The 13,178-nt window shown below is 36.2% G+C and overlaps 1 protein-coding gene and 2 pseudogenes across 3 annotated transcripts in view; 1 reads left to right on the top strand and 2 right to left on the bottom strand.

The window, feature by feature from the left end:
- Nucleotides 1-13,178, top strand: part of BBS9 (Bardet-Biedl syndrome 9) — a 446,163-nt gene that overhangs the window by 34,248 nt on the left and 398,737 nt on the right. The gene's annotated exons all lie outside the window — the stretch shown is intronic.
- On the bottom strand, nucleotides 8,991-9,383 carry LOC116569633 (annotated as a pseudogene).
- LOC116569634 lies at nucleotides 9,735-10,102 on the bottom strand (annotated as a pseudogene).

The raw sequence follows: 13,178 nt of genomic DNA, 5'->3' as shown, positions 1-13,178 counted from the left end.
CTTAAAAAGAAAAAAAAAAAAAGCAGGATGTATGATATCCTTTTCTTTAAAAAAAAAAAAAATGACAGCATTAATGTGGACTGACAGAAAGCCAGTGGTACAGCGAAGAAAGAATGCTATTGTTTTAAGGTCAACAACTGCAAATACTTAGCTTGGTAAAATAAGGTACTTTATCTAGTATATGTAATATATGTTACTACCATCAAGACAGTTGAGCTTAGCCTTCATTTATTCATAATATGACTTAGAGACCCTTAGTCACATCCTCAGTTATCACAAATTTGTCCTGTACGGCTGGGACAAGCTGACAAACCTTATAACATATATGGCTCTTTCAAGTGTGCAAAAGGGACATTGGGAAGAAGTAGTTGATTTGTTGGAGATGTCTGGGAACTTTCAGGGACTAGAAGAAGTCTGGTGTTAGTCCTCCCTTGCATCATCACTATCCATCTATTCATCCATCCAACCAGTGCACATTTACTGAGAGTCTTCTGAGTACTCAGGCACTGTACTAGTTTCTAGGAGTAGAAAGATGAATAAAAGATAGTTTATGTTGTCAGGAATCTTACAACCTAGGGAGCAATAAAGCCTAAGAATTATGATATAATCAGGTAAATTGAATAGAGATAGATATGTACAAAGTTATACTGGAGACTTGAGGATGGAGCAGCTTTCTCAGGCTGAATAAATGTGATAAATGTGTGTGTGTGTGTGTGTGTGTGTGTGTGTGTGTGTGTGTGTATGGGGAGGATAGTACATAAAGGTGGGGGAATGTACTATTACCTATTTTATTTCAGCTCTTCATTTTTATCCCCAGTTTCCTCTAAATGAACAACTTTATAGTCTTCAGTCTAAAGCTTTCATTGCCCATAGACTGAGCTGTTCAAATTCTCCCTGGGATGGTTTGTTCCTCTTGAGATGGTTTTTCAGAATTTGCAACACTTAAGAAAAATTATTTTTCTTTAAAAAACTTTGGCATTTTTCAGGCTACTAAGTGGGCTTTCTTACCTATAGTTTAAAGCCTTTAGTAAGGCAAAATTTTCTTTTGCTACCTGCTCATCTCAATGGAGAAGGATATCGTCATACTCTAGAGATGGATAGAGTACTATGACTGTATTTGTTGAGAATGACAAATTGAAGGGTAAGGTTAGGAGATGAAGGAACACAAGAGATTGAAAGATAAGTGGAGAGACAGAGCATGTCATGGAAGAAGGTTTTAAGAGGTATGAAAGGAGTCCAGAGAGTCAGAGGTTAAACATCTGGAGTATTAAAAAAGAAAATACTGGAGTTAGCCATTTGGAGGTCACTGGTGATCTTAGGGAGAGCATTTTTAACAGAAGAATAGGAGCAGTGGTCCAGTTGCCCCAGAATGAGGAATTCATGGGGAAGAAATGGAAATCACAAAGGAAAGCTATTCGATGAAGAGGTTTGACTGTGAAGAGTAATAGTAAGGTAAGGCCATAGCTGGAGGGGGAAAGGGTTTATAAGGTGGGAGAAGTCTTTGAGGATGTAGGATGAAATTTTGGTCTGATGAACAAAATATCTTCCATAGTATTTTGCTGAAAAAATTAACTTGGATACATTTTTATTTGAGCAAGTATGCTCTTTGGATTATGATGGGCCAGTTCCTTAAAATTTTATTTCTTATCACATAATTTGTGCTTTATAGTCCTGTTGAATTATTGCCTTTTTTTCACAATGAATTTGTGGTTTATGGCGGAAAGTTTCTTTAATACTTTACAGTAGAAATAATCAGTACCATCTGATTCTTTTTTCAATCTCTAGCCTTCTCTGATATTTCTTGTTTTTTTTTTTTTACTCTAATTCTTTCTTTCTTCCTTTTCTTTTCCTTTATTTTCTTCAATTTTCTCTTTCTTTCTTTCTTTTATTTATGTATCTACATATGTGTGTGTGTGTATCTATCTATCTATCTATAATTTTGCTGTGGTAAGAACAATTAACATGACATCTACCCTGTTAACAGATTTTTAAATTGAGATACAGTTGACATGAAACTGACATATGTTAGTTTTATGTGTATAATACAATGATTTGATATTTATATCTCTTAACAGATTTTAAAGTGTACAATACAATATTATTAGCTGTAGTCTGCTCTAATTTTTAAAATTAATTTTCTTGATTATTAGTTTTTGTTTTTCATGGGGATATTTATATTTTGAGCTTAACAGGTAACAGACTATTCAAGATAGAAAGAAACATTACCATAAAAAACCAATACTTCTCAGTTTCTATATGTGCCACAATTTTGCTTTTCTAGTGGGTGTACTTCTTTTCTCTTTCTAACTCTGCCTTTAGTGGAACTGAGGATTTTTTTTTTAAAGATTTTATTTACTTATTTATTTTCAAGAAAGAGAGAGAACAGGTGAGTGTGTTTGTGAATAGAGGAAGGGGCGGAGGGAGAAGGAGAGAATTGCAAGCAGATTTATGCTGAGCATGGAGCCCAACATGGGACTTGATTTCATGACCCTGAGACCATGATCTGAGCCAAAATCAAGAGTCAGACATTTAGCCAACTGAGGTACCCAGGCACCCTTTAAAGATTTCATTTTTAAGTAATCTCTATATCCAAAGTGGGGCTCAGAGTCACAACCCTGAGATCAGGAGTTACAGATATACTGACTGACCCCAAGCCAGGTGACAAAACTGAGAAATCTTTTGACTGCAGTTGACAGTAGGCTTATGCAAGAATAAGACATTTACTCACTATCACCATTTGGGCCTCTAGTGTGATCAGATTTGGTTTCTCTCTTTTCATCTTTCGCTTCTATTTCCTTGGACAGGCTATTTCCTCTTAGTTTCAAGATGGCTACAGTTGGGGCTCCTGCGTGGCTCAGATGGTTAAGCATCTGCTTTCGGCTTGGGTTGTGATCTCAGGGTCCTGAGATGGAGTCCTGCATGGGGCTCCCTGCTCAGTGGGGAGCCTGCTTCTCCCTCTGCATGCTGTTCCCCCTGCCTGTGCTCTTTCTTGTTTATACTCTCTCTGAAATAAATAAATTAAATAAATAAGAAAAAAGATGGCTGCTGCAACGCTAAATTATCTTGGATTCCAATCACTGTCACTGAAGGAATGCAGTTAAGCTGGAGTCTGAGTAAAGTGTGGGAGAGTTAGGGCCAGTTTTCCTATTAACTACTAAGACTAAGAGTGGAGAGGGGTGGATCCTTGGGGGAATGTAAGCAAATAATGAACTGTGGTGAGTTTGAGGATTTTGGAGTTGATCAAAGAAAAAGTCATGACTATGAGATGTCAGTATTCCCAATTGAGATTTATTTGGGTGGTGGTTTGACATGATTTCACCAAGGGGAAGTCCCTTACTGCAGGAGATTTTCCAGAAATCATGGCAGGGGACCACCACCTAGAAGGGGAAATGGGCAAGGAAACTAACTCCTGGGGAGAGGGTAATCGGAGTGGGGGATATATGTGTAGGTGATATTGCTCAGATGCAAGATGGTGAGTCCTGGTCCGGAAGCTTTGGAGGGCAACAGTGACTTCTGTAGTGCTAGGATTTATCTCATCTATGACCAGTAGATGTTGGGTGCATTTTTGCAGAATATGCAAGACAGGCATACTATAAATGGCTAAAAATATGCTAATACGGGCTATAATTAAAGGAAATGAAAGTGTAAAAATTTAAGTTTGGCATCGGTGGGCTTTGAGTTCACATTCGTGGTCAGCTTGCTGTGAGCAACTAAATAACTTGGGGCCAAGTTTAACCCATGTATATGACATTTACAGAAGAGGGTGAAGTAGATGCTGGGTGGCCAAAACACTGTAAATGTCCATCTTGCTTTTGACTTCTCTTTCTCTCCTAGAACCTTCCTGGGGTGCTGCTTTACAATGGCCAGGAGAGGCAAGCAGTGGTGTTTTGAGTGTGTTGTGAGATGTTTATGTAGACTGGAGGAGGCAGGGGATAAGCAGTTGAAGAGTGTGCTGTGCTCTGGGCTGCATGCAGTCTCATTCTGGCTATACTGGGGGAGGGGTGATAATTGCTCCAAATGTTTGTTCATATTTAGAGATTAGTTGTAATTCAGTTTAATCAAATGCTTTGCAAGGCCATTTGACATGTTTTTACTTCTGGGTTTAGACTATGTTAAATTTGGTGGCATGTTCCCAATTTTTTATTGATAAATTGAAACTTGAAGTGATGTAGGGCATGATTTTACTTCATCCTTTCCTCTTTCAGTACTCTCCACACCAAAATGTGTATGCTTTTGTTATAAAAGTAATTATGTTCACAAAGGAATATGTTAAATGTATCGATGTGTAGAAAAGAGGAAACAAATGATTTAGCACCATCTTCCAAAGATAACCACTGATAATATATCAGTGTTAGGATATAAATAAATATAAACAGACTATAGCCTAGAATATTCCACCCTGAGTTAACCCAGAGTAATTTATTATTTCTGGAATTTAGGTATCTTGCCATTAAAATGGCACAGTCATTGAAAAAGTGTTTGTTGTGTGAAGTCTGGTGCTACATAATATGGGATGCATGCATGTAATGGCAATAAATATGTGAAATAGATGTATTTCTTAGCAAAGCTTTTACTTAATATGAATATATCTTGAAGTCAGTTGAATTTATTAAAAATTGTCTTCAGTTTGCATCAGTTGAAAACATATGGATTTACTAACAGAAAAAAGCCCCATATTACTTGGGTTTATCTATAAATTTAAAAAATAGCATGTTATATGATATTCCTAAATATTTGGTGATGGATATATTTTACCTGTCAATTCTTATACTCCTTTTTACCTTTAAAATGGTAAAAAAAAAAAAAAATCCATACAGTGATTTTAAACCTGTGTCTATTTTATATTCTGGGAAAACCTTCTTTTTTTAATTTGTAAATTAATTAATTAGTTAATTAATTAATTAGACAGAGATCAAAGTAGGCAGAGAGGCAGGCAGAGAGAGAAGGGGAAGCAGGCTCCCCACCGAGCAGAGAGCCCCATGCGGGGATCGATTCCAGAACTCCGGGACCATGACCCGAGCTGAAGGCAGAGGCTTCAACCCACTGAGCCACCCAGGTGCCCCTGGGAAAACCTTCTTGAGGGCTGTGTCCAGTCACAGCTCAGTATGTCTGGTAACAGTGTCTGCAGGTGGATAGAGTGTACCCTGCATCAGTACTCTGGAACTGATGGGAGTACTCTGTGACGGATGGGGAGCATGTACAATGGTGCTTCTAACGGTCATCACTGCCTTCTGCTTGTTTTTGCTACTTTGCCTTTTCAGGTTCCCATTTCAGTCTATATATTTAGACTATCACTTGTAAATGATTTTTGTTCAATGAAATTTGAGATTTCCCTACATGAAATAGTCTCTGAGAGTCATTTTAGATCTGTTCCTTTTACATTTTGTTCATATTGTGTGGATAATCCACTGGTCATTTGGGATTTAGTAGACGATACTATAACCATATCTCACTTGATAACAAATTGTTTCTCAATTATTATAGTGTTGTATTTCATGTATGTGTATATATTGTTAGGGGTTTGTTTGGTTCTCATTTTTAGTTTTGCAGCCTTACATATCACCCTGTCATTGGTGCTTTTTTTGTTTAATTAATATTCTTGCTATTCTATGTGAACTCTTTGAGAAGGAGAGGGAGGCCTTTCTGTACGCTTAATGAGGGCAAATACCATGTCTTCTATTCACCATGTATCTAATGTTGTACACAGTCCTTGGCACATAGTATTTGTTGGTGAATGAACCAAAATTGCCATGTGGTTGCACAGAGCTGATGTTATACACATCAGGCTTTCAAGGTTATTTTTTGGAAACAAATGTTATCCCAGTGCACTCCTATCCAGCTTCTGAGTTTTGTTTTTTTCCTTAACAAGCACATGTTGACTGACTACTGCAGTGCATGGACTGTAGTAGTTACCATAGTGGTAAAGGTGGAGGTGATTACTTGGGCCTCCGGACTTACCTTTACCTAGTGAAGCAGCATTTATACAAGTCAAGCTTAGCAGTAGAAATAATGAGCTCTTTTTTTTTTTAATTGATTTAGAGTTTTCTTTCTCTACATTATTCATTCTTTTGTTAAATATGTTTTTTGCATAAAATGTGATATTCAGAATTATTGAGTACTTGTGATAATATTCACAAGTTAAAAAGGTTTTAGTTTTGAAAAATTATTTAAATTCTTTGATATTTAGTTTAAAGACATTTCTTAGGGGCACCTGGGTGGCTCAGTGGGTTAAGCCGCTGCCTTCGGCTCAGGTCATGATCTCAGGTTCCTGGGATCGAGTCCCGCATCGGGCTCTCTGCTCAGCAGGGAGCCTGCTTCCCTCTCTCTCTCTCTGCCTGCCTCTCCGTCTACTTGTGATTTCTCTCTGTCAAATAAATAAATAAAATCTTTAAAAAAAAAAAAGACATTTCTTCTTCTTATTAACCCTATTATCTCTCTTCTTTCTGTCTGTGAGAACTCATTTTCCTTGAACTCTTCCAGTTCTTTTATTTTACTTTGATTTTTTTTCAACAAATGAAACTTCAGAAAAGTAGAATTTTTATCAAGGAAAGTTTAAAGTTAGAATGTAGGCATAATATGGGCATGGTATGGATTATAAAGGTCTGACAGCACAGTAGTACCACATTTGTGACCGACGTGGAAAGAAAATGCTGTATATAAAAGGTTCAGTATGTTTGGAATATAATTGTCAGTAAAGAAGGTGAACAGATTTTACTAATAATATATATGAGCATGGTGAAATATTTTTTAAATCATAAAATGACTTCTATAGGCTTGTATGGGATTATATTGTCACATAAATAAAAATTCATGCATTCTTTGGAATAAAAAGCCCGCCAAAGATAACAGTGAACCGAAGAACAAGTAAGTCATGTTTTGCCTCATCTTGAGATCCTCAGATAATCAGATCCTCAGCCTTCAAGTAACTTCTAATTGTCTAAACTGAGGCTTTTTTCTTGTCTGCCAAGGAAATGTGTTAGTGGCCACATGTGGTTCCTGGGAGGCTGTACTTCCCAAAGCCGTCTGGATTCTTTGATAGTCATCCAGAGAGAGAACTGATATGCTCAGCTGGGGTGAATGAACAGCCAGGACACAGTCTTGCTTTTCTGTGTGGGGATATTAGTGCTAATAAAAGATTAATGCTATTTTCCTTATAGGGAATCAACAGATAATGTTTTGATAACCCTTGTCTCACCAGTGAGCCATATGGCCTTTATTTTCTAACAGACATGGTTGAAATGTTAGAGAAAAACGTTAGAAAAGGATCCCTATGGTGTGCTGGCTCCTGTTCCTTGCCTTGGCATTAAAATGTAGGTGTTTTATAATATTGGAGAACTTCCCTCATTTGTTTTTAAGATCCTTTATAGATCCATAGTGAGAAGTCGGAAGATCAAGGGGATAATAGGATTGATTCTCATCCTGTGCTGGGTTTTCTCATATATATGGTATTCATTTATAAAATCTCTGGTCCAAGACCCATAAAACAATGTTACTTTCAAACAGCGTCTTCCTGTATATTATATTGTATAAAACCTTTAGTTCCTGGGGGAAGGTTATAAAGAGGGTTCCCTGTAGTCTGCAAATTCGTTTTTTACGTGATCATTTAAAGTTGTTACTTTTCCCGAAAGGTGAATTTTGATTCCTTCTATATATGTATATACTGTAGAAATTTGGTGGTTAAATGCCTCTTTGCCTACTGTGGCTAAGAGGGGAAGGTCTAAAAAGAATATTTTAAGTTTCTTGGTGTTGTTTGAAAAAAATAATAATTTCTTTCATGGTGGCTGAATGCCAAGGCTGGAAAAGTGTTATGGAAATATCTGCGGTCAGGACTGCATTTGATGAGAGAAAGGTTAAATATGGTAGTTTTGATAGGATTTGACAGCCATTTTTGATCTATATATATATTTCATCATGGTTCCTTTCTTAACAGTGGAATAACTGAGCTATTAAATATTTTACTCAGTTGAGAAGGAAAATGATTACCATAAAACTACTTCATTTAAATGACACTGTGACATAAAATGTTCCAACAGTTTAAAATATTCATCTAGAAAACATATTGCCAAGAGAAATGAACAGTCCTCCCCTATCCTCCAGTCTTTCTTGAATTAAGTTGATTCAGTAACCCTTTTACAATCTACATGGAAGTTCTTGTTTGCAGATTTAAATTCTAAAACACACAGTCAAGCTGTATGTTAATGTTTAATATGAAAAACGAATGTTTGTTGGCTATTACCAGGTTAAAGTTCTTTTAAGAGTACATTAGTAGTATTCTGTGTAGAGGATATCTATCTATCTATCTGCACACACACATATAAGTGTGTGTGTGTGTTTCTATGTGTATATATATATATATACACATACATATAAACTGTATATATACAGTATATGTACGTACCTTTATATATATATACACACACACAATAACATACACAGTAAGCTTTAAGTATATTATCTTTTTTTTGCCTTTATAAGAGGAAGTTTTATTGTTCATTATTTACCTTAATAGATTCAGAAAGAGGAACAGATAAGCTCAGTCCAACGTGATTGGCAGTTGGCAAAATCCAGTGAAGCAAATATTCTGATTGCTAAGGATTTAATTTGGGTGCTTTAAATGCTTAGCCTTCTTTAACACTTCAAACATAATCCAAAAGAAATGCACCATCTCCCTCCCTTTCATTATAATATCATGCCTACCTCACTTTAATATGGAAATATCTTCATTAAATATGATCTTCAGAGGAAAAAGTTCCCTGGAGAGTACAGCCTTTGAGCACAGTGCACAAAAAGGAAAATCATAACAAAACTTTGTATGTTAATTCACTAATCTAAGGAAACAAAACCTTCTAATATATTAAAATAAATCCAGTTACAAAACTAATAGTCTATGTGATAGTGGATGTGAATACATTAATAGTCTATGTGAAGAGATCTGGTAACTGAAAATGGCTGGCTGTTTACAAGATCCACAAACAGGAGTGGTGCACCTAGCCCAGCACTGGCCCTCAGAAGCCAAAAGTTTTCTCTCTCTCTAGGCCACATAGAGGAATCCATCTCCATCTTTTCTTCTAAAGCTGTCCCTTAGTTAGGCTGGACTGTGGGACTATTTGCCCACAAATAGGAAAATTGCCTTTTCAGAAGGAAGCTGGCTTCTTTTCCTGATGATCCCCATGAACTGAGCCACAGTGATGTCAGATGGAACCAGATACTTCCGTTTGTCATTGTCAACAATCTGAGAGCCTGAGACTTTTTCCATAATCACTGGAACCTGGTTGGGATATTTCACTTGGGTCTTCACAGATTGCACACATCTGTATTCCAACAAGTGTTCCTCCTTGAACATCTGCTTCATGGTAGTGGTGGGGAAGGGATGTGGCCCGCTCTTGGAGTTGGGGAGCTCAGTGCACCAGCCACCACCACAACAACCTAGATAATATTTTTGATGTACTTTTGGGTAGTTTCCAATTTTTTACAAATGTGAATAAAACTGCTGTGAACATTCTTATATAACTCTTTACGTGGACTGTAAATATTAAAGTGTTATACATATGTAGGATGATTTAAGAATTATATTGCTGAAGTTTTTTTTTTTTCAATTTTTTTACTATTATAAAATTTTAAGATACTCAAGAATATCAAGAATAGAGTTTTTTTTTTTTTGAAGTATAATTGCCTCCCTACTCCGCCCCCGCCCCCGGGGAGAACAGCTTTTCTTCAGTCCTTAAGGACTTAGCTTACATGGGTTTTGGTGGAGGTCATGGGGCAGTACCCATGGGTCTATATTGGGGTGAGGGTATTTGGTCCTTCCATGCTTCATGAGAGTGATTCCTGATTGCCCTGCTGTGAATGGCACAACTCACAATAAAGTAGTTTCACATACAGCAGGGAAGCACATAGGCGTCAAAGACACTCTCTTCAGAAATGTCCCTGACAGCGGTGGCCTCCACTATGTTCCGAATAATGAACTTTTTAATGGCCTTGTCCTTGGACACACAGTGGGTGCAGTTGGTGCAGCGAATAGGCTGTACGTGACCATGGTCCTTTTTGGCATGATCATTATTCCTTCTTTTCTTGGTCATCTTGGCAGCAGGCCCCAAGAGAGCAAGAATAGAGTTTTAATATTAGTAGGCATGCTTTACATGGAAGAATGATATTTTATGTACTTACCTCTTCCAACTTCTAAAGATATAAAATTTGTTCCATTTGTATTTCATATAGTACACAATTTAAGTCATTTCTGGCTAATTTAGAATATCAGAAATGATTAAGCTTGGTGTATCAGAATGGGGTGCCCCCATATTATATTATTTTGAACTGTGTTTCTATCTTTTTTTTTCTAAGATTTTATTTATTTGACAGACAGAGATCCCAAGTAGGCAGGGAGGCAGGCAGAGAAACAGGAAGGGAAGCAGGCTCCCTGCTGAGCAGAGAGGCCCATGCGTGGTTCTCTCCCAGAACCCTGGGATCATGACCTGAGCTGAAGACAGAGGCTTAACCCACTGAGCCACCCAGGAACCCCTTGAACTGTATTTCTGCCTAAGTTAAAAATAAGCAGCATTTTTATACCAAATTTCCTTACATTGAAATTTATGAATAAGAAAGCACTTCTAGATCTTTGCTAAAATAAGACAGTATTTTTTAATATGGAAACAATAACTGAAAAGTATTCCTAAATCTAATTTGGAAAGTTACATTCATGATTTTAGGGGACTATGAATATAAAACGTGTGAGTGGAAAATTAAGATTTCATATGGCTTTTTGCAGCTGGTTGATTAAGTCCTATATAGTTCATTGTCTTAAAGATGAAATTTATACAAGGTTTTGGAAGACAGGAGTTGTATATTAAAAGTTCTTGTTTCAAAGGTAGTACAAAATGGTTTTAACAATCTATCATCTTTCATTTACCAAAGGAAATATGTAAAAAGAAAAGGAAAATGTTCAGTGAAAACAAAACATTGAGATGATGAAAAGCTACAAGGAAAGAAAAAAGATTTTAGAAAGACTACTAAAATGAAACTAGTTTTTTTCCCCCTCAACAATCTGTCTGAATTCATTTTGCTTTCATTATATATCTAGCCTGGAGGCAAAGTATGTTGAGTATTACAACAAAGAGGGTGTTATAAGGAGGACTTTTAAAAAAATAATAAAGTGTAACATATGTGTAAACCATGCAACTTTGTAACAGGAAACTTTATAATAAGGGAGGACTGTGCTTAGCTTTTCCACAATTTTGGAAGAATGAGTTTTATTAGGTGTTAGACAAAGAAATTATCAACTGACTTTTATGCTGTAAGGTTGAAAGATTTGTTATGACCATTTCTAGACTTTAGCAGTGGTTTTAATGTGGGCCCTACTATATTAGAAACAGTGCCTAGCACTATTAATATGTCTACTGTTGCTAGTTCTCTTAAGGAATATGATGTTTAACTTTTGCCTTTCAATGAAAGATTATTCAAAATCCTGTTATTCTGTGGTTTTCTCAGCAGTATTAGGCTGTTCTTGAATTGATCAACACATAATATAATTTGGGAACCCAATCAATGGTTCTTTTATTTTTGAAAGATGGTGACAAATTCTTTTGAAACTTGGGAAATTGGCTCCATCATTCAGCCCTTACTCTTTCTTTGCTTCTCCTGCCCAACTTCCTAAAAACCATATTGTTTTGATGTCAATATGTAGAATAGATTATCTGTTGGGGAATCAGTGTGTGTTAATTATATTGGAATAAATGTAAACTTGGCAAATGATATGGGTAAATAGGCATTGTGCCTAATAGATTATTCAGTTAATGAGGACACTAAAATTAGGGACTTCTAACATGTCAGAACCATATTTCTTGTAAATTTTCCCCAGTTTTGAAATTAACTGGCAATAGCTATATTTTTCTGGCTTTTTAAAAGTCTTAATATGTTATGGTAGAGTTTTAGGATTTATGTAATGCTTATTATAGAATAGTTGAGCTCTTTGTATTTATCACACTGCTATTGAAATGAGCTTGAAGTGTAGAAATCAGTCTTCTACCTTTTGGTTTTTCAGTAATCTCTCTTTTAAAATATTATATCATATTTATTTCCCCATCTTCTCTCTCCCACTTAAAAATGATTACACACCATGGACATGTATGTACTGTTTTCATTGAAGGTGGGGAATTTAATGACACCCCTTAATATCCAGCCCACTTTGGAGATGTTAGAAAATCAGGGATAAAGTTTCTAGGCTTAGAAGAGAGAGGTTAGAAATGTGTTAGCAAGATAGATTATTACATATTTAAAAATAGACTGTTTAAACCTTGCAAGATCACAGAAGCATTCAAAATAACCTTTAACTGTGTGTTGTTCATTTGATAAAAATAAAAAGCCAAATAGTACAAACTTATGAAGACATCATTTCCCCCTACCCCATGCCTTTCCCCCACCTTATGGTTAACTCTTTATCTCTAAATAATGTAATTACACCACTATTTTTGAATTCATCATATTTAATTTTTTTCTGTTGATGTATCATAGTGACAAAGTGTTTTGATTAATGACACATTTTTTCTATTATCCTTCTAGTTATATCACTATCTCCTTTCCATTGCTGCTCATCTCTGCACCTACACAAAGGATACTCAAACTTCTCTTTCTTGTTTCATCAGCTTTTAACTCCTCGATTCTACATTTTGTAAAACGAGCATGTTCATCATTTTATCTTTACCATTATTACTCTCTACCTTAAGTTTCTCAACTTCTGTAAACTCCACCTTTATTCTTACTTTGTCAAGGTTAATATTTATATACTGGTCTGTAGTGGCAGCTAGATCTTCTGTGACTTCTCTATAGAGGATTCTAAAAGTTAATACATACTTTGCTTGTGATATGTAAATATTTTTCAATGTAGTATGTACCAGGATCATATTTCCTTCTTTATGATTACAATGTCCTGTGCTACTCGAAGGAAAATGTTTCTAGTGGATTCTTTTTTTTTTTAAAAGATTTTATTTATTTATTTGACAAAGATTACAAGTAGGCAGAGAGGCAGTAAGAGAGAGGAGGAAGCAGGCTCCCTGCTGAGCAGAGATCCCCGAAGTGGGGCTCCATCCCAGGACCCTGGGATCATGACCTGAGCCAAAGGCAGAGGCTTTAACCTACTGAGCCACCCAGGTGCCCCTAGTAGACTCTTTTTTTTTAAAAAAAAA

This window comes from Mustela erminea, chromosome 11 (assembly GCF_009829155.1).
Source record: "Mustela erminea isolate mMusErm1 chromosome 11, mMusErm1.Pri, whole genome shotgun sequence".
In the NCBI taxonomy this organism is placed as follows: Eukaryota; Metazoa; Chordata; class Mammalia; order Carnivora; family Mustelidae; genus Mustela; species Mustela erminea.
The sequence above is the reverse complement of the archived record's forward strand: the minus strand, read 5'-3'. Positions and strand labels throughout refer to the sequence as shown.